The sequence below is a fragment of the Oncorhynchus gorbuscha genome, linkage group LG03 (assembly GCF_021184085.1).
Source record: "Oncorhynchus gorbuscha isolate QuinsamMale2020 ecotype Even-year linkage group LG03, OgorEven_v1.0, whole genome shotgun sequence".
Classification (NCBI taxonomy): domain Eukaryota; kingdom Metazoa; phylum Chordata; class Actinopteri; order Salmoniformes; family Salmonidae; genus Oncorhynchus; species Oncorhynchus gorbuscha.
The window spans coordinates 62,152,868-62,173,896 of NC_060175.1; the positions used below are offsets into that span (position 1 = coordinate 62,152,868).

The following is a 21,029-nucleotide window of genomic DNA, read 5'->3' on the forward strand; positions in this document are numbered from 1 at the left end:
AGCAAGTAATTTGTTGGAGTAACCTAAAAACTGGACGTTTCTTTGCTGATCTTATCAGCATGACTCCCCATGTGATTGGAATGTGGGACACACCTGTGAGCTATGCTTCCTTTTCTGATGTCAGAGATGATGAGAGCTTTTTCGGGTCTCTTGCTTGCTGTTCAGACAGAGACACCATTAAATTAAATGTTAATAACATCCACAATGATAATAGCAGGGAATAGAAATCACATTTATCAGTAGTTACCTGTAGCCCAGATTATTTTAATTTGCTCTGGATACATGCATGCTCCACTTTAATGCACACATCCACAACAGTCCCACATCATTGCATATATAACAAGTTCACTGTTGGCTTGCCCTACTACTACCTTCAGTATATGTGGTATCACTTCCCTAAAATCCTCTGTGCTACAGATAATTGCTGTCCTTTGTTTTTCCAGGCTTGTTAAAGTGTGAAAGAGTTGATGATAAATGCTTTTATTAGACTGCTATTATTCAGACATAATTAGGCAGTAGCTTCCATGACAGTCTAAGAGACCAGTCATGGATCACAGAGCATTGATCCACAGAGAGAGACAAAACCAAAATAGCCAACCAAATCATAAGAAAACAAAAATATTATTATTTCCAATGTGTCAAGTAATTAACAAAAAAAACTGAGCAAACTAGAATGCTATTTGGCCCTAAGCAGAGAGTACACAGCAGCAGAATACCTGACCACTGTGACTTACCCAAACTTAAGGAAAGCTTTGACTATGTACAGACTCAGTGAGCATAGCCTTGCTTTTGAGAAAGGCCACCGTAGGCAGACCTGGCTCTCAAGAGAAGACAGGCTATGTGCACACTGCGCCACAAAATGAGGTGGAAACTGAGCTGCACCTCCTAACCAATGTATGACCATATTAGAGACACATATTTCCCTCAGATTACACAGATCCACAAAGAATTTGAAAACAAACCCGATTTTGATAAACTCCCATATCTACTGGGTGAAATACCACATTGTGCCATCACAGCAGCAAGATTGGTGACCTGTTGCCACAAGAAAAGGTAAACCAGTAAAGAACAAACACAATTGTAAATACAACCCATATTTATGCTTATTTATTTCCCATTTTGTACTTTAACCATTTGTACATTGTTACAGCACTGTATATATACATAATATGACATTTGTAATGTCTTTATTCTTTTGGAACTTCGAGTATAATGTTTACTGTTCATTTTTATTGTTTATTTCACTTTGGTATATTTTCTACTTCACTTGCTTTGGCAACGTTAACATATGTTTCCCATGCCAATAAAGCACCTTGAATTGAACTGAGATTGAATTGACTTGATATGAAGGCAAAGGATTCTAATGTTGGGCTACGTCACCCCCTGCTGTTCGCATCTGGTATTCTCACCACTGATTGTGATGCCAAGATCTACTCCCCTCCTCTTGGGCAGCTTCACATGGAACATGCCACTACTTGGAACCACTGATTCTAATTGGGGACAAAAACATGAAATTAACAGATTGATTAAAGCATAAATAACAAATACAGACTGTACTTTTAACTTATATTAAGGAAATATGTACTAACTATGACACAGTATGTGGTTGTCTCACCTTGCTATCTTAAGATGAATGCACTAACTAAAGTCGCTCTGGCTAAAATATGAATGGATAAAAGAGATGCCATTTCCAACTTTGATAAACAAACGTTAAAGAAAATAAAAAGGCTATACCTGCTACATCAAACTCGACCTCCAGAGTGACCTTATTGGCCAGAGCGGCATTTCGCAGTAGTTGATTGACTTCCTTCAGTGTTCCATCCTCTGTAGGGATTCTGTTGATTAACAGGAGTCTGTCCCCCACCTGCAGAAGTCCACATCTGACAACACAAAGCACAGTTAGAAGATAAAAATAGAGGAAAAAGGGTAATTGTGTGTGGCATTCAGCACATTTTAGATGAAAATATAAAACTCATTTTCATAGTGAATGTGGCCTTTATACAGTTAGACTAGACAGACATTTATCCAAATGACCAGGTGTTACGAACTGTTTTCCCCAATACTTCTCTCAATTACGGCCCATTTCCCAGACCCAGATTAAGCCAACTCTGAAACCAAAAAGCATTTTCAGCGGAGACCATGAGAGTCCTGCTGTAAAGCGATAAGAAACCTTATCCATGTTGACGAATACCATGAATCTGTTATATGGAGCATATACACATTTACAGATCCATCTTGGTTTCTTTATTCTCATGACTGCTGTAGATTTCAGATATAAGTATCAGTCAATTTAAATAAATTCATTAGGCCCTAATCTATGGATTTCACATGGCTGGGAATTAACACCTGAAATCTTTTTTTTAAATGGTAGGGGCGTGGATCAGAAAACTAGTTAGAATCTGGTGTGACCACCATTTGCCTCATGCAGCGTGACATCTCCTTCGCATAGAGTTGATCAGGCTGTTGATTGTGACCTGTGGAATGTTGTCACACTCTTCAATGGCTGTGCGAAGTTGCTGGATATTGGCGGTAACTGGAACACGCAGCCATCCAGAACATGCCAAACATGCTCAATGGGTGACATGTCTGGTGAGTATGCAAGCTATGGAAGAACTGGGACACTTTCAGCTTCCAGGAATTGTATACAGATGCTTGCGACATGGGGCTGTGCATTATCATGCTGAAACATGAGGTGATGGCAGCGGATGAATGGCATGACAATGGGCCTCAATCTCATCATGGTATCTCTGTGCATTCAAATTCCCATCAATAAAATGCATTGTGTTTGTTGACAGTAGCTTATCCCTGCCCATAACTTAACCCCACCATGGGGCACCAACATGCCAGTGGGATTTGAAGATGAGTATTTGCCCACGGAAGTCGGTTACGACGCCAAACTGCAGTAAGGTCAAGTCCTTGGACAACGAGCACGGAGACGAGCTTCCCTGAGCCGGTTTCTGACAGTTTGTGCAGAAATTCTGCAAACCTACAGTTTCATCAGCTGTCTGGGTGGCTGGTCTCAGACGATCCCGCAGAAAAATAAGCCGGATGTGGAGGTCCTGGGCTGGTGTGGTTACAAGTGGTCTGCGGTTTTGAGGCCAGTTGGAAGTACTGCCAAATTCTTTAAAACTACATCGGAGGTGGCTTATGGTAGAGAAATTAACATTCAATTATCTGACAACAGCGCTGGTGGACATTCCTGCAGTCAACATGCCAATTTCACGCTCCCTCAAAACATGAGACATCTGTGACAAAACTGCACATTTTAGTGTGGCCTTTTATTGTACTAAGGTTTTTGTGCATATGGACCATTTTTATTTCAGCTCATGAAACATGGGACCAACACTTTACATGTTGCGTTTATATTTTTGTTTCGTATATTTCAACTCCACTTTGTCCTTTTGATCTCCTCTCACTGGCAACTGCCCTCAACAATCCACTGAGTCAGGACCCTGAAGTGCACAATCAATTCATGTTGTTACATTTTTCATTTGTTTTAATTTGGTCTCTCCTGTCTTCTTCTCTTGTTCATACAGACATTATCATTAATCTTACAAGACAAGGAGAGAGACCACACACTGGCCTAATCGGTGCTCGCTGTTAATTGGCCTGTTTCGTTCGACCTTATTCAATAAACAGATATTAAATGCAAGGATCAAAATTAAGAGTGTTGAAGTGTGGTGTGACAAATAAACTACCGGGAAAGTAGACTAGAATGCTTCTCACAAACACAGGCTCTAATACCACTGCAGTTATTTCAATTACATCAAAGCAAAGTGGCTAATGTAATTGATAGGACATAGTGTATCGAACACTGACGTCTTTGGATAGTTAGGAGACCCAGATTAATACTCCTCAGAGAAAGCAGTGATGCCCCACCATCCTCTTGAGTGACTAACACACTGTGCGTCTCTGTGTGGAAGCCCGTGTGCGCACATGCATCTCTGTGTGTGGGTGGGTCACCTTTCGGCAGGGCTGTCGGGCTCGATGAAGCGGATGACTGGGGGGGCGGACAGGGTCTCTGTGGCAAAAACACCCCCCTGCAGTTGAACCCCAAACCCTAGGAGTGGATCCCCCCTCAGGACGACCTCGCTGGTCTCCACGTGAACAACCTGACCCCCAGGGCCCACTGAGCTGGATGCTTGGGACACTGGTAGGGGGGGTTGGATGGATAGGAGGAAGAGAGAAAGAATAAATGGTCAGAGTGAAAAGAGAGCTAGAGAGAGAAAGGGAAAGTGAGTGTTCGAGAGTGAAAAGAAGAGAGGGAGTCAGCCTTTCCATCAGTCATCTTAGTCGACGTCAGTGATCAGTCATCAGAGCGGTCACCACTTTGACGAGGGGAGGCAGGGTACATTTTCAAACTATTATAAAACAGTGTTATGAATTCACATGGAAAAAAACAATCCACATACGTGAGCTCTTGTGCTCCTTACTCCGCTGGCATCTCTTGTGTGTCGTGCTGTGGGGGCTTGTGGGGGCGACGGGGGGGATGGGGCAGGGCAGGGTGCTGCTGTACCCTGAGATGGCTGTGGAGGAAAGGGAGAAGCCAACACACACCAGAGCTGAAAGGACACATGCTCACAACTTCAAACCAATGCAAAGAGAACTACCCCCCTCAAGGTAGAATAATGCAACTCGCCACTTGAACTGTAACTCCACAGTTGCTACATATGATGCTAATGCAAAGTCAATGATATCATATCATTGGGATCATATCTAGGATCATTAACCCCAAAAAATGACTGATGATCAACAGCAACTCAAAATACATACGTGCAACAAGGAAAAAGGTTATATACTGTACTATACCCAGCAGCGTATTCACACATTCCAACTTACATTTGCAGTGGTCCTGCTGGTTGAGCTGGTGGCTGGGACTGCTCCATGTCTTGCAGTGTTGGGTGTGGCTGTAGTTGGCAGTGGGCTCCCAGTGGTGAAGGTTGCTTTTCTGTACTTTCACTACGGCCACAAATAAACAAAACGATAAACAAAATAATTGTTTATTAGGAAAAGATTAGGAAAACCTGGGGCAGCAGGTAGCCTAGTGGTTAGAGCGTTGGACTAGTAACAGAAAGGTTGCAAGATCGAATCCCCGAGCTGACAAGGTAAAAATCTGTCGTTCTGCCCCTGAACAAGGCAGTAAACCCACTGCTCCTAGTCCATCATAGAAAATAAGATTTTTTTTCTTAACTGACTTACATAGTTTAAAAAAGGTTAAAAAATAAATAAATACAAAAATTCGCTCTCTCAATCTGCTAAATTCTACCCATGAAATCCTGTTTTCCTTTCCATGTCTAAATTTACTCCACACAGAGCCTGCAGGATAACACCATGCAGAGTAATTGATATTTAATGTTTTCTTCATGGTACACTAGATAACTGTGGCATAATGTATTTTTGTCAACACAAGAAAATCTGTGAAATACATTTAATTGAATTAATTGAATGGAGTAAAGAACGACAGAATGGCTGATCTTCCTTTTTAAGTTCATTGACAAGCTTCAACAAAGCTGCATGCAGATTGGAGAGCATTTAAACGTTTCACTTTGGAAGAAAGAAAAATAATCTGTTTAAAAAACACTGTCAGGTCAGTCAGAACTGACTCTCACTGAGCTAATACTGCCTTGAGTGAAGAGAGGACATGCCATGAGAATCTACCTTCATTGAATACAGCTAAAACCCGAAAAACTGATTGCAGATAATGTCTCTGTCATGATGATAAGGCATTTCTCCCCTCTCTCCTGATTGGCAGGCCAATACTGACCAATTGAGTGTGAGCTGTCAGTGTCTAACCTGAGGATAAAGAGTCTGCATACAAAGGTTCGGCTTTCTCCCAGCAGAACTCGGCAAGGTAAAGCAAGAGTCTGTGCTCGCATATTCCCTAAAGACCTTCGCTTGAAAAATAAGAAAATATAACTGTTGTTTGTCCCTGCTAATAGAACGAAGCAAAAACATTTAAATGATTTTTTACATTTTACCAGGCAAGTCAGTTAAGAAAAAAATTCTTATTTACAATGACAGCCTGCCCCGGCCAAACTCGGACGATGCTGGGGCAATTGTGCGCCGCCCTATGGGACTCTCAATCATGACCGGATGTGATAGAGCCTGGATTCAAACCAGGGACTGTAGTGACACCTTAGACCACTGCGCCACTCGGGAGCCCTAGCCAGAAACACTTCCTGAAATTAGTCAGAATTAAGAAATCTGTCATAAAATTTTGAAATTTTTACATCTCACTAAGATGCATTTCTCAAGTGAAAATCTTTGCATTGAAACTAGTCTCTCGTTAAATTACAACACTTCCTGTTTCTGTAACGGATGTGAAATGGCTAGCTTAGATATCTAAATAGCGTTTCAATCGGTGACGTCACTTGCTCTGAGACCTTGAAGTAGTGGTTCCCCTTGCTCTGCAAGGGCCGCGGCTTTTCTGGAGCGATGGGTAACGATGCTTTGTGGGTGTCAGTTGTTGATGTGTGCAGAGGGTCCCTGGTTCGCGCCCGGGTATGGGCGAGGGGATGGTTTAAAGTTATACTGTTACATTTCCACTCCTACTAGAAGTATTACTGTTGATTAAGTAGTAATTTTCAACAACAACACAAATTGTGAGCACCTACAGCCCCCCCAAAAAACGCCTAACATGCTCACCAGACCTGACACGTCGCGTGCGCGAGCGTCGCAAAATAAATTTAGAAATCCATGTTATTCAATTATTGCGCCAACGAGCGTCTGCGATGCCAAGGGCTAAAATAGAACTTTGTATTTCTGATGCAGATCGTGCTGAAAGTCCTGCCTCTCCTATCTCCTCATTGGTTTACAGAAGCAGGTACCCACTTGCCATTTCCTCATTGGTTATACTCACGTGGGTGATTGAAAGACAAAATGTTTTGTCTGTTTTGTCCCCAAATTAATGTAATTGGTTGAGTTTGTTTTGATATTTTAACCTGCATGTCGCGTTTGGTGTAGGGGGACAAAATACATTTTTGCACGATAGCGCCCGAAGGCACTCGCGCGCAGTCGGTTTGGGTTCCGTGTAAGACCAAAACATCACAAAATGTAAAATATGCAAAAACTGTTTTGACTGGTAAGCTTTATTAAATTGGGTGAAAAGTTAATGTGATTGGAGACAGATGCCACACAATTAAGCAATAAGCCCCAAGAAGGTGTGGTATATGGCCAATATACCACGGCTAAGGGATGTTCTTAAGTATGACACGAGGCAGAGTGCCTGGACACAGCCCTTAGCCGTGGTATATTGACATATATCAAACCCCCAGGTGCCTTATTGCTATTATAAACTGGTTACCAATGTAATTAGAGCAGTAAAAATAAATATTTTGTCAAACCCATGGTATGCGTTCTGATATACCATGGCTGTCAGCCAATCAGCACTCAGGGCTCGAACCACCCAGTTTATAACAGAGAATAATGACTGTTCTGAAATGTTCCACTTTTTTGATTGCATTTACAGTGTCGATAGACTTGACTCACAAATTATTTGTATTCTTAAATGCTATAAAGCACAAGTTATAGCCTAAAGATAAAGTATTGGCTGTTATCTTCAATGTATTAAAAACAAATTGTTTATGAAACAGTCAAAGGAAAAATGTGGAGTTATGCTCCACACTTGAACACACCCAAACCTTGCAGCTATATTTAACAAGGAGAATTACACACGACAGTAATCCTCAGTGCTCCATTTGTACAGTCTTAATCTGTGACAGCCTCCCCCCTCACATGGAAGGATTTGCAGGAAACATGTTAATGCACTACATGACCAAACGTATGTGGACACCCACTCGTCGAACATCTCATTCCAAATCATGGGCATTAATATGGAGTTGGTCCCCCAGCCTTCCTCAAGGAAGGCTTTCCACTAGATGTTGGAACATTGCTGCGGGTACTTGCTTCCATTCAGCCACAAGAGCATTAGTGAGGTCGGGCAGTGATGTTAGGCCTGGCTAGCAGTCAGGCAATTAGGCCTGGCTAGCAGTCAGCGTTCCAATTCACCCCAAAGGTGTACGATTGGGTTGAGATCAGGGATCTGTGCATGTAACAGGGTTATATTGGTGATTCCCCTTGCCACTTTATTGTTAAGCCAATGGGTTTTTGGTTTGAGTTTGTCTTGCCTTCACCTACTCAACATGGCATCTTATTGGCTGGTTTGCGTAGCTTGCTTATGAGGGGGGATGTTCCAGTTAGAATCGTCCCAGTGAACAAGCACCAAACCAGCGGTAAGTTGTTGGTTGCAAAGCACCGTACGTCAAAAGTGATTTTATGCTCTCAAGTGATGATTTAAATGCACAATTTATATCAAATAGTTCGTAAATGTTATTCAAACATCACACATAAGATGCAGCGGTTTTTGGAGAATATTTGTTGTGCATTTTGTTGTAGAGAATTCCCGCCAGTATTAGCTAGCAACTTACTGTGTCTGGTGGGGGTTCATATTTTGTACAGTGCGTGAGTGCAGAGTTGGATGGTGAGACGGGCATTGCATGACGTGCAATGTTGTGTCGTTCTTATCAGGTACATTGTTAAAGATATTATATTGTATATTGTAATTGTATTATTTTGGTAACTGTCCCAGTGAACAAGCACCAAACCAGCGTGCGTGAGTGCAGAGTTGTATGGTGAGACGGGCATTGCATGACGTGCAATTTTGTGTCGTTCTTATCAGAATAAAGCTACATGATTGGTGCTACATATTGGAGTCCCGTGTCGATGACTGATGTACACAACGCCAGAAGAGTACTGTTACATGCAGGACAGTCAAGTTCTTCCACACTGACCTCGTCAAACCATTTCTGCACGGCCTCCGAATGCAAGGCACTACAGAGGGTACTGCGTATGGCCCAGTACATCACTGGGGACAAGCTTCCTGCCATTCAGGACCTCTATATCAGGCGGTGTCAGAGGAAGGCCCTAAAAATTGTCAAAGACTCCAGCCACCCTAGTCACAGACTGTTCTCTCTGCTACCGCACGGCAAGCGGTACTGGAACGCCAAGTCTAGGTCCAAGAGGCTTCTAAACAGCTTCTACCCCAAGCCATAAGACTCCTGAACATTTAATCAATTGGCTACCCAAACTATTTGCATTGCCTCACCTTTTACAGTGCCCTACCCTGTGCTCTGACCTCTTTCTCCCCTCTCTCTCCAGATGAAATCTCGCGTCTTGTGACGGCCGGCCGCCCAACAACCTGCCCGCTTGACCCTATCCCCTCCTCTCTTCTCCAGACCATTTCCGGAGACCTTCTCCCTTACCTCACCTCGCTCATCAACTTATCCCTGACCGCTGGCTACGTCCCTTCCGTCTTCAAGAGAGCGAGAGTTGCACCCCTTCTGAAAAAACCTACACTCGATCCCTCCGATGTCAACAACTACAGACCAGTATCCCTTCTTTCTTTTCTCTCCAAAACTCTTGAACGTGCCGTCCTTGGTCAGCTCTCCCGCTATCTCTCTCAGAATGACCTTCTTGATCCAAATCAGTCAGGTTTCAAGACTAGTCATTCAACTGAGACTGCTCTTCTCTGTATCACGGAGGCGCTCCGCACCGCTAAAGCTAACTCTCTCTCCTCTGCTCTCATCCTTCTAGACCTATCGGCTGCCTTCGATACTGTGAACCATCAGATCCTCCTCTCCACCCTCTCCGAGTTGGGCATCTCCGGCGTGGCCCACGCTTGGATTGCGTCCTACCTGACAGGTCGCTCCTACCAGGTGGCGTGGCGAGAATCTGTCTCCTCACCATGCGCTCTCACCACTGGTGTCCCCCAGGGCTCTGTTCTAGGCCCTCTCCTATTCTCGCTATACACCAAGTCACTTGGCTCTGTCATAACCTCACATGGTCTCTCCTATCATTGCTATGCAGACGACACACAATTAATCTTCTCCTTTCCCCCTTCTGATGACCAGGTGGCGAATCGCATCTCTGCATGTCTGGCAGACATATCAGTGTGGATGACGGATCACCACCTCAAGCTGAACTTCGGCAAGACGGAGCTGCTCTTCCTCCCGGGGAAGGACTGCCCGTTCCATGATCTCGCCATCACGGTTGACAACTCCATTGTGTCCTCCTCCCAGAGCGCTAAGAACCTTGGCGTGATCCTGGACAACACCCTGTCGTTCATAACTAACATCAAGGCGGTGGCCCGTTCCTGTAGGTTCATGCTCTACAACATCCGCAGAGTACGACCCTGCCTCACACAGGAAGCGGCGCAGGTCCTAATCCAGGCACTTGTCATCTCCCGTCTGGATTACTGCAACTCGCTGTTGGCTGGGCTCCCTGCCTGTGCCATTAAACCCCTACAACTCATCCAGAACGCCGCAGCCCGTCTAGTGTTCAACCTTCCCAAGTTCTCTCACGTCACCCCGCTCCTCCGCTCTCTCCACTGGCTTCCAGTTGAAGCTCACATCCGCTACAAGACCATGGTGCTTGCCTACGGAGCTGTGAGGGGAACGGCACCTCAGTACCTCCAGGCTCTGATCAGGCCCTACACCCAAATAAGGGCACTGCGTTCATCCACCTCTGGCCTGCTCGCCTCCCTACCACTGAGGAAGTACAGTTCCCGCTCAGCCCAGTCAAAACTGTTCGCTGCTCTGGCTCCCAATGGTGGAACAAACTCCCTCACGACGCCAGGACAGCGGAGTCAATCACCACCTTCCGGAGACACCTAAAACCCCACCTCTTTAAGGAATACCTAGAATAGGATAAAGTAATCCTTCTCACCCCCCCCCCCCTTAAAATATGTAGATGCACTATTGTAAAGTGGCTGTTCCACTGGATGTCATAAGGTGAATGCACCAATTTGTAAGTCGCTCTGGATAAGAGCGTCTGCTAAATGACTTAAATGTAATGTAAATGTTTTACACTGCTGGTACTCTCTGTTGTCATCATCTATGCATAGTCACTTTAATAACTCTACCTACATGTACATATTACCTCAACTAACCGGTGCCCCTGCACATTGACTCTGTACCGGTACCCCCCCTGTATATAGTCTTGCTATTGTCATTTTACTGCTGATCTTTAATTACTTGTTACTTTTATTTCTTATCCAATGCAATAACTGCATTGTTGGTTAGGGGCTCGTAAGTAAGCATTTCACATTAAGGCCTACACCTATTGTATTCGACACATGTGAATAAAAACTTTGATTTCATTTGATAGTTCTACCACACATCAGTTTCCGTGATCCCTTCCAGCTTCACATGCTACGAAACCACCTCAAACCGTTGGGCCAGATAAAAGCCTGGAAAAAACACTGCATGAACCATCCCAGAGAGGTGTGTGTGTGTGTGTGTGTTTGTGGGTGCGTAGCTTGCCACTATGAATAAGAGGCCGGTGGTCTACCCCAGGGCACAAGGCTTACCTCCCAGCACTTTCCACACTCAGCGTGATTCACAGAATGTGGGAGGAGGCAGCAAACCCTCTGCAGTCCCTTTAAAGCAGCAGCAGTTAACAAAGGTGACCATGTATGGGTGTGTTTGTGCTGGAAATGCAGTTTATCTGGATTGTGTCTGCTGGGTAACAGACAGTGCCTTCAGAAAGTATGCACACCCCTAGACTTTTTCCACATTTTGAATTTGTAATTAATTCAATTGAGATATTATGTCACTGGCCTACACACAATACCCTATCATGTTAATGTAGAATCATGTTTTCAGATTTTTTTAAACAAATTATTTAAAATAATAAGTTGCAGGGACTCACTCTGTGTGCAATAATAGTGTTTAATATTCTTTTTGAATGACTACCTCATCTCTGTACCCCAAACATACAATTATCTATAAAGCATCTTAGTCGAGCAGTGAATTTCAAATGAAGATACATCCCCAAAGACCAGGGAGGTTTTCCAATTTCTCGATAAAGAAGGTCAACTATCGGTAGATATTATTTTTTAACAGCAGACTGGATATCTCAATTACACTTTGGATGATGTATCTATATACCCAGTCACTACAAAGATACAGGTGTCCTCCCTAACTCAGTTGCCGGTGAGGAAGGGATCAGCTCAGGGATTTCACCATGAGGCCAATGATGACTTTAAAAACAGTTACAGAGTATAATGGCTGAGATAGGAGAAAACTGAGGATGGCTCAACAACATTGTACACTGCTCAAAAAATAAAGGGAACACTAAAATAACACATCCTAGATCTGAATGAATTAAATATTTTTATTAAATGCTTTTTTCTTTTCATAGTTGAATGTGCTGACAACAAAATCACACAAAAATCATCAATGGAAATCAAATGTATCAACCCATGGAGGTCTGGATTTGGAGTGACACTCAAAATTAAAGTGGAAAACCACACTACAGGCTGATCCAACTTTGATGTAATGTCCTTAAAACAAGTCAAAATGAGGCTCAGTAGTGTGTGTGGCCTCCATGTGCCTGTATGACCTCCCTACAACGCCTGGGCATGCTCCTGATGAGGTGGCGGATGGTCTCCTGAGGCATCTCCTCCCAGACCTGGACTAAAGCATCCGCCAACTCCTGGACAGTCTGTGGTGCAACGTGGCGTTGGTGGATGGAGCGAGACATGATGTCCCAGATGTGCTCAATTGGATTCAGGTCTGGGGAATGGGCGGGCCAGTCGATAGCATCAATGCCTTCCTCTTGCAGGAAATGCTGACACACTCCAGCCACATGAGGTCTAGCATTGTCTTGCATTAGGAGGAACCCAGGGCCAACCGCACCAGCATATGGTCTCACAAGGGGTCTGAGGATCTCATATCGGTACCTAATGGCAGTCAGGCTACCTCTGGTGAGCACATGGAGGGCTGTGCGGCCCCCCACAGAAATGCCATCCCACACCATGACTGACCCATCGCCAAACCGGTCATGCTGGAGGATGTTGCAGGCAGCAGAACGTTCTCCACGGCGTCTCCAGACTGTCATGTGTGCTCAGTGTGAACCTGTTTTCATCTGTGAAGATCACAGGGCGCCAGTGGCGAATTTGCCAATCTTGGTGTTCTCTGGCAAATGCCAAATGTCCTGCATGGTGTTGGGCTGTAAGTACAACCCCCACCTGTGGACGTTGGGCCCTCATACCACCCTTGTGGAGTCTGTTTCTGACCGTTTGAGCAGACACATGCACATTTGTGGCCTGCTGGAGGTCATTTTGCAGGGCTCTGGCAGTGCTCCTCCTGCTCCTCCTTGCACAAAGGCGGAGGTAGCGGTCCTGCTGCTGGGTTGTTGCCCCCCTACGGCCTCCTCCACGTCTCCTGATGTACTGTTCTGTCTCCTGGTAGCACCTCCATGCTCTGGACACTACGCTGACAGACACCGCAAACCTTCTCGCATTGATGTGCCATCCCGTATCATGCTACCACTAGAGTGAAAGCACCGCCAGCATTCAAAAGTGACCAAAACATCAGCCAGGAAGCATAGGAACTGAGAAGTGGGCTGTGGTTATCACCTGCAGAACCACTCATTTATTGGGGGTGTCTTACTAATTGCCTATAATTTCCACCTCTTGTCTATTCCATTTGCACAACAGCATGTGAAATTTATTGTCAATCAGTGATGCTTCCTAAGTGGACAGTTTGATTTCACAGAAGTGTGATTGACTTGGAGTGACATTGTGTTGTTTAAGTGTTCCCTTTATTGTTTGAGCAGTGTAGTTACTCCACAATACTAACCTAAATGACAGTGAAAAGAAGGACGCCTGTACAGAATAAAAATATTCCAGAAAATCCATCCTTTTTGCAATAAGGCACTAAAGTAAAACTGCTAAAAATGTTGCAAGGCAATGAACTATATGTTCTGAATACAAAGCATTATGCTGGAGGCAAATCCAACAACATGTCACTGAGTACCACTCTTCATTCACTACAAAAGTATGTGGACACCCCTTCAAATTAGTGGATTCAGCTATTTCAGCCACATGTATAAAACCAAGCACACAACCATGCAATGTCTAAACACAAACATCGGCAGTAGAATGGCCTGTACTAAAGAGCTCAGTGACTTTCAATGTGGCACCATCATAGGATGCCACCTTTCCAACAAGTCACTTCGTCAAACTTCTGCCCTAGAGCTGCCCCAGTCAACTGTAAGTGCTGTTATTATGAAGTGTGAACGTCTAGGAGCAACAACGGCTCAGCCGCAAAGTGGTAGACCGCACAAGCTCACAGAACGGGACCACTGAGTGCTGAAACGCGTAGCCTGTAAAAATTGTCTGTCCTCGGTTACAACAATCACTACCGAGTTACAAATTGCCTCATGGAGCAACGTCAGCACAAGAACTGTTCGTTGGGAGCATCTTGAAAAGGGTTTCCATGGCCGAGCAGCCACACACAAGTCTAAGATCAGCCAAGCGTCGGCTGGAGTGGTGTAAAGGTCATCACCATTGGACTCTGGAGCAGTAGAAACTCCTTCTCTGGAGTGATGAATCACGCTTCACCATCTGGCAGTCCGACGGACGAATCTGAGTTTGGCAGATGCCAGAAAAACTCTACCTGCTCCAATGCATAGTGCCAACTTTAAAGTTTGGTGGAAGGAGGAATAATGGTCTGGGGCTGTTTTTCATGGTTCGGGCTAGGCACCTTAGTTCCAGTGAATGGAAATCTTAGCACTACAGCATACAATGACATTCTAGATGATTCTATGCTTCCAACATTGTGGCATCTTGTTTCAGCATGACAATGCCACCATGCACAAAGCGAGGTCCATAGAGAAATGGTTTGTCGAGATCAGTGTGGAAGAACTTGACTGGCCTGCACGGAGCCCTGACCTCAACCCCATCGAAAACCTTTGGGATGAATTGGAACACCGACTGCGAGCCAGGCCTAATCGTCCAACATCAGTGCCAGACTTCGCTAATACGCTTGTGGCTACGGGAAGCAAGTCCCCGTAGAAATGTTCCAACATCTAGTGGAAAACCTTCTTAGACAAATGAATAGAATAGAAGTATATGTCATGCAGGTGAAAGAGGACCCAAAAGCGACTTAACAGAAACAGAGTTTATTCAAGTCCAAACAGGGAATAACAGACATCCTCTAGTCTGTAGAGGGGAATAACAGGAGAAGCGGCCACAGACTGCAGGTCGCTTCGGGTAGGCGCAGGCCGTAGTTGACAGAGACACCTGCTCACACGCAGCATCTGATGAAGGCAAAAAACACGACAGGACAGGGCGAAACACAATCACAGCACGGTGAATACTAAACAAGGAACCGACAGGACAGGAACGGAACACAAAGGAATAAGTAGGGACTCCAATCAGGGGAAAGGATCGGGAACAGGTGTGGGAAGACTAAATGATGATTAGGGGAATAGGAACAGCTGGGAGCAGGAACGGAACGATAGAGAGAAGAGAGAGCGAGAGAGTGAGAGAGGGAGGGGGAGAGAGAGGGATAGAAAGAGGGAAAGAACCTAATAAGACCAGCAGAGGGAAACGAATAGAATGGGGAGCACAGGGACGAGACATGATAATAAATGACAAACATGACAGTACCCCCCACTCACCGAGCGCCTCCTGGCGCACTCGAGGAGGAATCCTGGCGGCAACGGAGGAAATCATCGATGAGTGAACGGTCCAGCACGTCCCGAGACGGAACCCAACTCCTCTCCTCAGGACCGTAACCCTCCCAATCCACTAAGTATTGGTGACCCCGTCCCCGAGAACGCATGTCCATGATCTTATGTACCTTGTAAATAGGTGCGCTCTCGACAAGGACGGGAGGGGGAGGGAAGACGAACGGGGTGCGAAGAAAGGGCTTAACACAGGAGACATGGAAGACAGGATGGACGCGACGAAGATGTCGCGGAAGAAGCAGTCGCACAGCGACAGGATTGACGACCTGGGAGACACGGAACGGACCAATGAACCGCGGAGTCAACTTACGAGAAGCTGTCGTAAGAGGAAGGTTGCGAGTGGAAAGCCACACTCTCTGGCCGCAACAATACCTTGGACTCTTAATCCTGCGTTTATTGGCGGCTCTCACCGTCTGTGCCCTGTAACGGCAAAGTGCAGACCTCACCCTCCTCCAGGTGCGCTCACAACGTTGGACAAACGCTTGAGCGGAGGGAACGCTGGACTCGGCAAGCTGGGATGAGAACAGAGGAGGCTGGTAACCCAGACTACTCTGAAACGGAGATAACCCGGTAGCAGACGAAGGAAGCGAATTGTGAGCGTATTCTGCCCAGGGGAGCTGTTCTGCCCAAGACGCAGGGTTTCTGAAAGAAAGGCTGCGTAGTATGCGACCAATCGTCTGATTGGCCCTCTCTGCTTGACCGTTAGACTGGGGATGAAACCCGGAAGAGAGACTGACGGACGCACCAATCAAACGACAGAACTCCCTCCAAAACTGTGACGTGAATTGCGGGCCTCTGTCTGAAACGGCGTCTAACGGGAGGCCATGAATTCTGAATACATTCTCAATAATGATTTGTGCCGTCTCCTTAGCGGAAGGAAGTTTAGCGAGGGGAATGAAATGTGCCGCCTTAGAGAACCTATCGACAACCGTAAGAATCACAGTCTTCCCCGCAGACAACGGCAGACCGGTAATGAAGTCTAGGGCGATGTGAGACCATGGTCGAGAAGGAATGGGGAGCGGTCTGAGACGACCGGCAGGAGGAGAGTTACCCGACTTAGTCTGCGCGCAGTCCGAACAAGCAGCCACGAAACGGCGCGTGTCACGCTCCTGAGTCGGCCACCAAAAGCGCTGGCGAATAGACGCAAGAGTGCCTCGAACACCGGGATGACCAGCTAACTTGGCAGAGTGAGCCCACTGAAGAACAGCCAGACGAGTGGAAACAGGAACGAAAAGGAGGTTACTAGGACAAGCGCGCGGCGACGCAGTGTGCGTGAGTGCTTGCTTAACCTGTCTTTCAATTCCCCAGACTGTTAACCCGACAACACGCCCATAAGGAAGAATCCCCTCGGGATCAGTAGAAGCCACAGAAGAACTAAACAGACGGGATAAGGCATCAGGCTTGGTGTTCTTGCTACCCGGACGGTAAGAAATCACAAACTCGAAACGAGCGAAAAACAACGCCCAACGAGCTTGACGGGCATTAAGTCGTTTGGCAGAACGGATGTACTCAAGGTTCTTATGGTCTGTCCAAACGACAAAAGGAACGGTCGCCCCCTCCAACCACTGTCGCCATTCGCCTAGGGCTAAGCGGATGGCGAGCAGTTCACGGTTACCCACATCATAGTTGCGCTCAGATGGCGACAGGCGATGAGAAAAATAAGCGCAAGGATGAACCTTATCGTCAGACTGGAAGCGCTGGGATAGAATGGCTCCCACGCCTACCTCTGAAGCGTCAACCTCGACAATGAATTGTCTAGTGACGTCAGGAGTAACGAGGATAGGAGCGGACGTAAAACGTTCTTTTAGAAGATCAAAAGCTCCCTGGGCGGAACCGGACCACTTAAAACACGTCTTGACAGAAGTAAGAGCTGTGAGAGGGGCAGCAACTTGACCGAAATTACGAATGAAACGCCGATAGAAATTAGCGAAACCTAAAAAGCGCTGCAACTCGACACGTGACCTTGGAACGGGCCAATCACTGACAGCTTGGACCTTAGCGGAATCCATCTGAATGCCTTCAGCGGAAATAACGGAACCGAGAAAAGTAACGGAGGAGACATGAAAAGAGCACTTCTCAGCCTTTACGTAGAGACAATTCTCTAAAAGGCGCTGTAGGACACGTCGAACGTGCTGAACATGAATCTCGAGTGACGGAGAAAAAATCAGGATATCGTCAAGATAGACAAAAACAAAGATGTTCAGCATGTCTCTCAGAACATCATTAACTAATGCCTGAAAAACAGCTGGCGCATTGGCGAGACCGAACGGCAGAACCCGGTACTCAAAATGCCCTAACGGAGTGTTAAACGCCGTTTTCACTCGTCCCCCTCTCTGATGCGCACGAGATGGTAAGCGTTACGAAGGTCCAACTTAGTAAAGCACCTGGCTCCCTGCAGAATCTCGAAGGCTGATGACATAAGGGGAAGCGGATAACGATTCTTAACCGTTATGTCATTCAGCCCTCGATAATCCACGCAGGGGCGCAGAGTACCGTCCTTCTTCTTAACAAAAAGAACCCCGCCCCGGCCGGAGAAGAAGAAGGCACTATGGTACCGGCGTCAAGAGACACAGACAAATAATCCTCGAGAGCCTTACGTTCGGGAGCCGACAGAGAGTATAGTCTACCTCGAGGAGGAGTGGTCCCTGGAAGGAGATCAATACTACAATCATACGACCGGTGAGGAGGAAGGGAGTTGGCTCGGGACCGACTGAAGACCGTGCGCAGATCATGATATTCCTCCGGCACTCCTGTCAAATCGCCAGGTTCCTCCTGAGAAGTAGGGAGAGAAGAAACGGGAGGGATGGCAGACATTAAACACTTCACATGACAAGAAACGTTCCAGGATAGGATAGAATTACTAGACCAATTAATAGAAGGATTATGACATACTAGCCAGGGATGACCCAAAACAACAGGTGTAAACGGTGAACGGAAAATCAAAAAAGAAATAGTCTCACTGTGGTTACCAGATACTGTGAGAGTTAAAGGTAGTGTCTCAAATTTGATACTGGGAAGATGACTACCATCTAAGGCAAACATGGGCGTAGGCTTGTCTAACGGTCTGAAAGGAATGTTATGTTTCCGAACCCATGCTTCGTCCATGAAACAACCCTCAGCCCCAGAGTCAATCAAGGCACTGCATGTAGCACCCGAACCGGTCCAGCGTAGATGGACCGACATAGTAGTACAAGATCTAGATGAAGAGAACTGAGTAGTAGCACTCACCAGTAGCCCTCCGCTTACTGATGGGCTCTGGCCTCTTACTGGACATGAATTAACAAAATGTCCAGCAACTCCGCAATAGAGGCACAGGCGGTTGGTGATCCTCCGTTCCCTCTCCTTAGTCGAGATGCGAATCCCTCCCAGCTGCATGGGCTCAGTCTCAAAGCCAGAGGAGGGAGATGGTTGCGATGCGGAGCAGGGAAACACCGTTGATGCGAGCTCTCTTCCACGAGCCCGGTGACGAAGATCTACCCGTCGTTCTATGCGGATGGCGAGAGCAATCAAAGAGTCCACATCTGAAGGAACCTCCCGGGAGAGAATCTCATCCTTAACCACTGCGTGGAGTCCCTCCAGAAAACGAGCGAGCAGCGCCGGCTCGTTCCACTCACTAGAGGCAGCAAGAGTGCGAAACTCAATAGAATAATCCGTTATGGACCGTTCACCTTGGCATAAGGAAGCCAGGGCCCTAGAAGCCTCCCTACCAAAAACTGAACGGTCAAAAACCCAAATCATCTCCTCTTTAAAGTTCTGGAACTTGTTAGAGCAATCAGCCCTTGCCTCCCAGATAGCTGTGCCCCATTCTCGAGCCCGGCCAGTAAGGAGTGAAATGACGTAAGCAACCCGAGCTCTCTCTCTAGAGTATGTGTTGGGTTGGAGAGAGAACACAATCTCACACTGCGTGAGAAAGGAGCGGCACTCAGTGGGCTGCCCGGAGTAGCAAGGTGGGTTATTAACCCTAGGTTCTGGAGGCTCGGCAGGCCAGGAAGTAACAGGTGGCACGAGACGTAGACTCTGGAACTGTCCAGAGAGGTCGGAAACCTGAGCGGCCAGGTTCTCCACGGCATGGCGAGCAGCAGACAATTCCTGCTCGTGTCTGCCGAGCATGGCTCCTTGGATCTCGACGGCAGTGTAACGAGCGTCTGAAGTCGCTGGGTCCATTCCTTGGTCGGTTCCTTCTGTCATGCAGGTGAAAGAGGACCCAAAAGCGACTTAACAGAAACAGAGTTTATTCAAGTCCAAACAGGGAATAACAGACATCCTCTAGTCTGTAGATGGGAATAACAGGAGAAGCGGCCACAGACTGCAGGTCGCTTCGGGTAGGCGCAGGCCGTAGTTGACAGAGACACCTGCTCACACGCAGCATCTGATGAAGGCAAAAAACACGACAGGACAGGGCGAAACACAATCACAGCACGGTGAATACTAAACAAGGAACCGACAGGACAGGAACGGAACACAAAGGAATAAGTAGGGACTCCAATCAGGGGAAAGGATCGGGAACAGGTGTGGGAAGACTAAATGATGATTAGGGGAATAGGAACAGCTGGGAGCAGGAACGGAACGATAGAGAGAAGAGAGAGCGAGAGAGTGAGAGAGGGAGGGGGAGAGAGAGGGATAGAAAGAGGGAAAGAACCTAATAAGACCAGCAGAGGGAAACGAATAGAATGGGGAGCACAGGGACGAGACATGATAATAAATGACAAACATGACAGTATAGGGGGACCAACTCCCTATTATGATTTTGGAATAAGATGTTTGACGAGTAAGTGTCCACATACCATGTAGTTTATTTTCAAGAATGGTGGCGTCTGCATCATGTTATGGGTATGCTGGTCATCGGCAAGGAATAGGGATTTTTTTGATAAAAATAAAAGGAATAAAGCTAAGCACAGGCAAAATCCTACAGGAAAACAGGGTTTAGTCTGCTTTCCAACAGACACTGGGAGACAAATTCACCTTGCAGCAGGACAATAACCTAAAACACAAGGCCAAATATACACTGATTTACTTACCAAGATGACATTGAATTTTCCCGAGTGGTCTAGTTACAGTTTTGACTTAAATTGGCTTAAAAATCTATGGCAAAAACTTGAAAATGGCTGACTAGCAATGATCAACAACCAACTTGACAGAGATTGAAGAATGAAAAAAATGATCAATGTGCAAATACTGTAAAATCCAGGTGTGCAAGTCTTTTAAGAGACTTACCCAGAAAGACTCGCTTCCAAATTTGATTCTTACATGTATTGACTCAGGGGGGTGAATACTAACAGTACCAGTCAAAAGTTTGGACACTCCTCCTCATTCGTTTTTCTTTATTTTTTACTATTTTCTACATTATAGAATAATAGTGAAGACATCAAAACTATGAAATAACACATATGGAATAATGTTGTAACTAAAAAAGTGTTAAACAAATCCTAATATATTTGAGCTTCTTCAAAGTCGCCACCCTTTGGCTTGATGACAGCTTTGCACACACTTGGCAT

The 21,029-nt window shown here is 46.0% G+C and overlaps 1 pseudogene; it reads right to left on the reverse strand.

Moving 5' to 3' along the window:
• LOC124031669 overlaps positions 1-21,029 on the reverse strand; it is a 73,314-nt pseudogene that overhangs the window by 22,407 nt on the left and 29,878 nt on the right.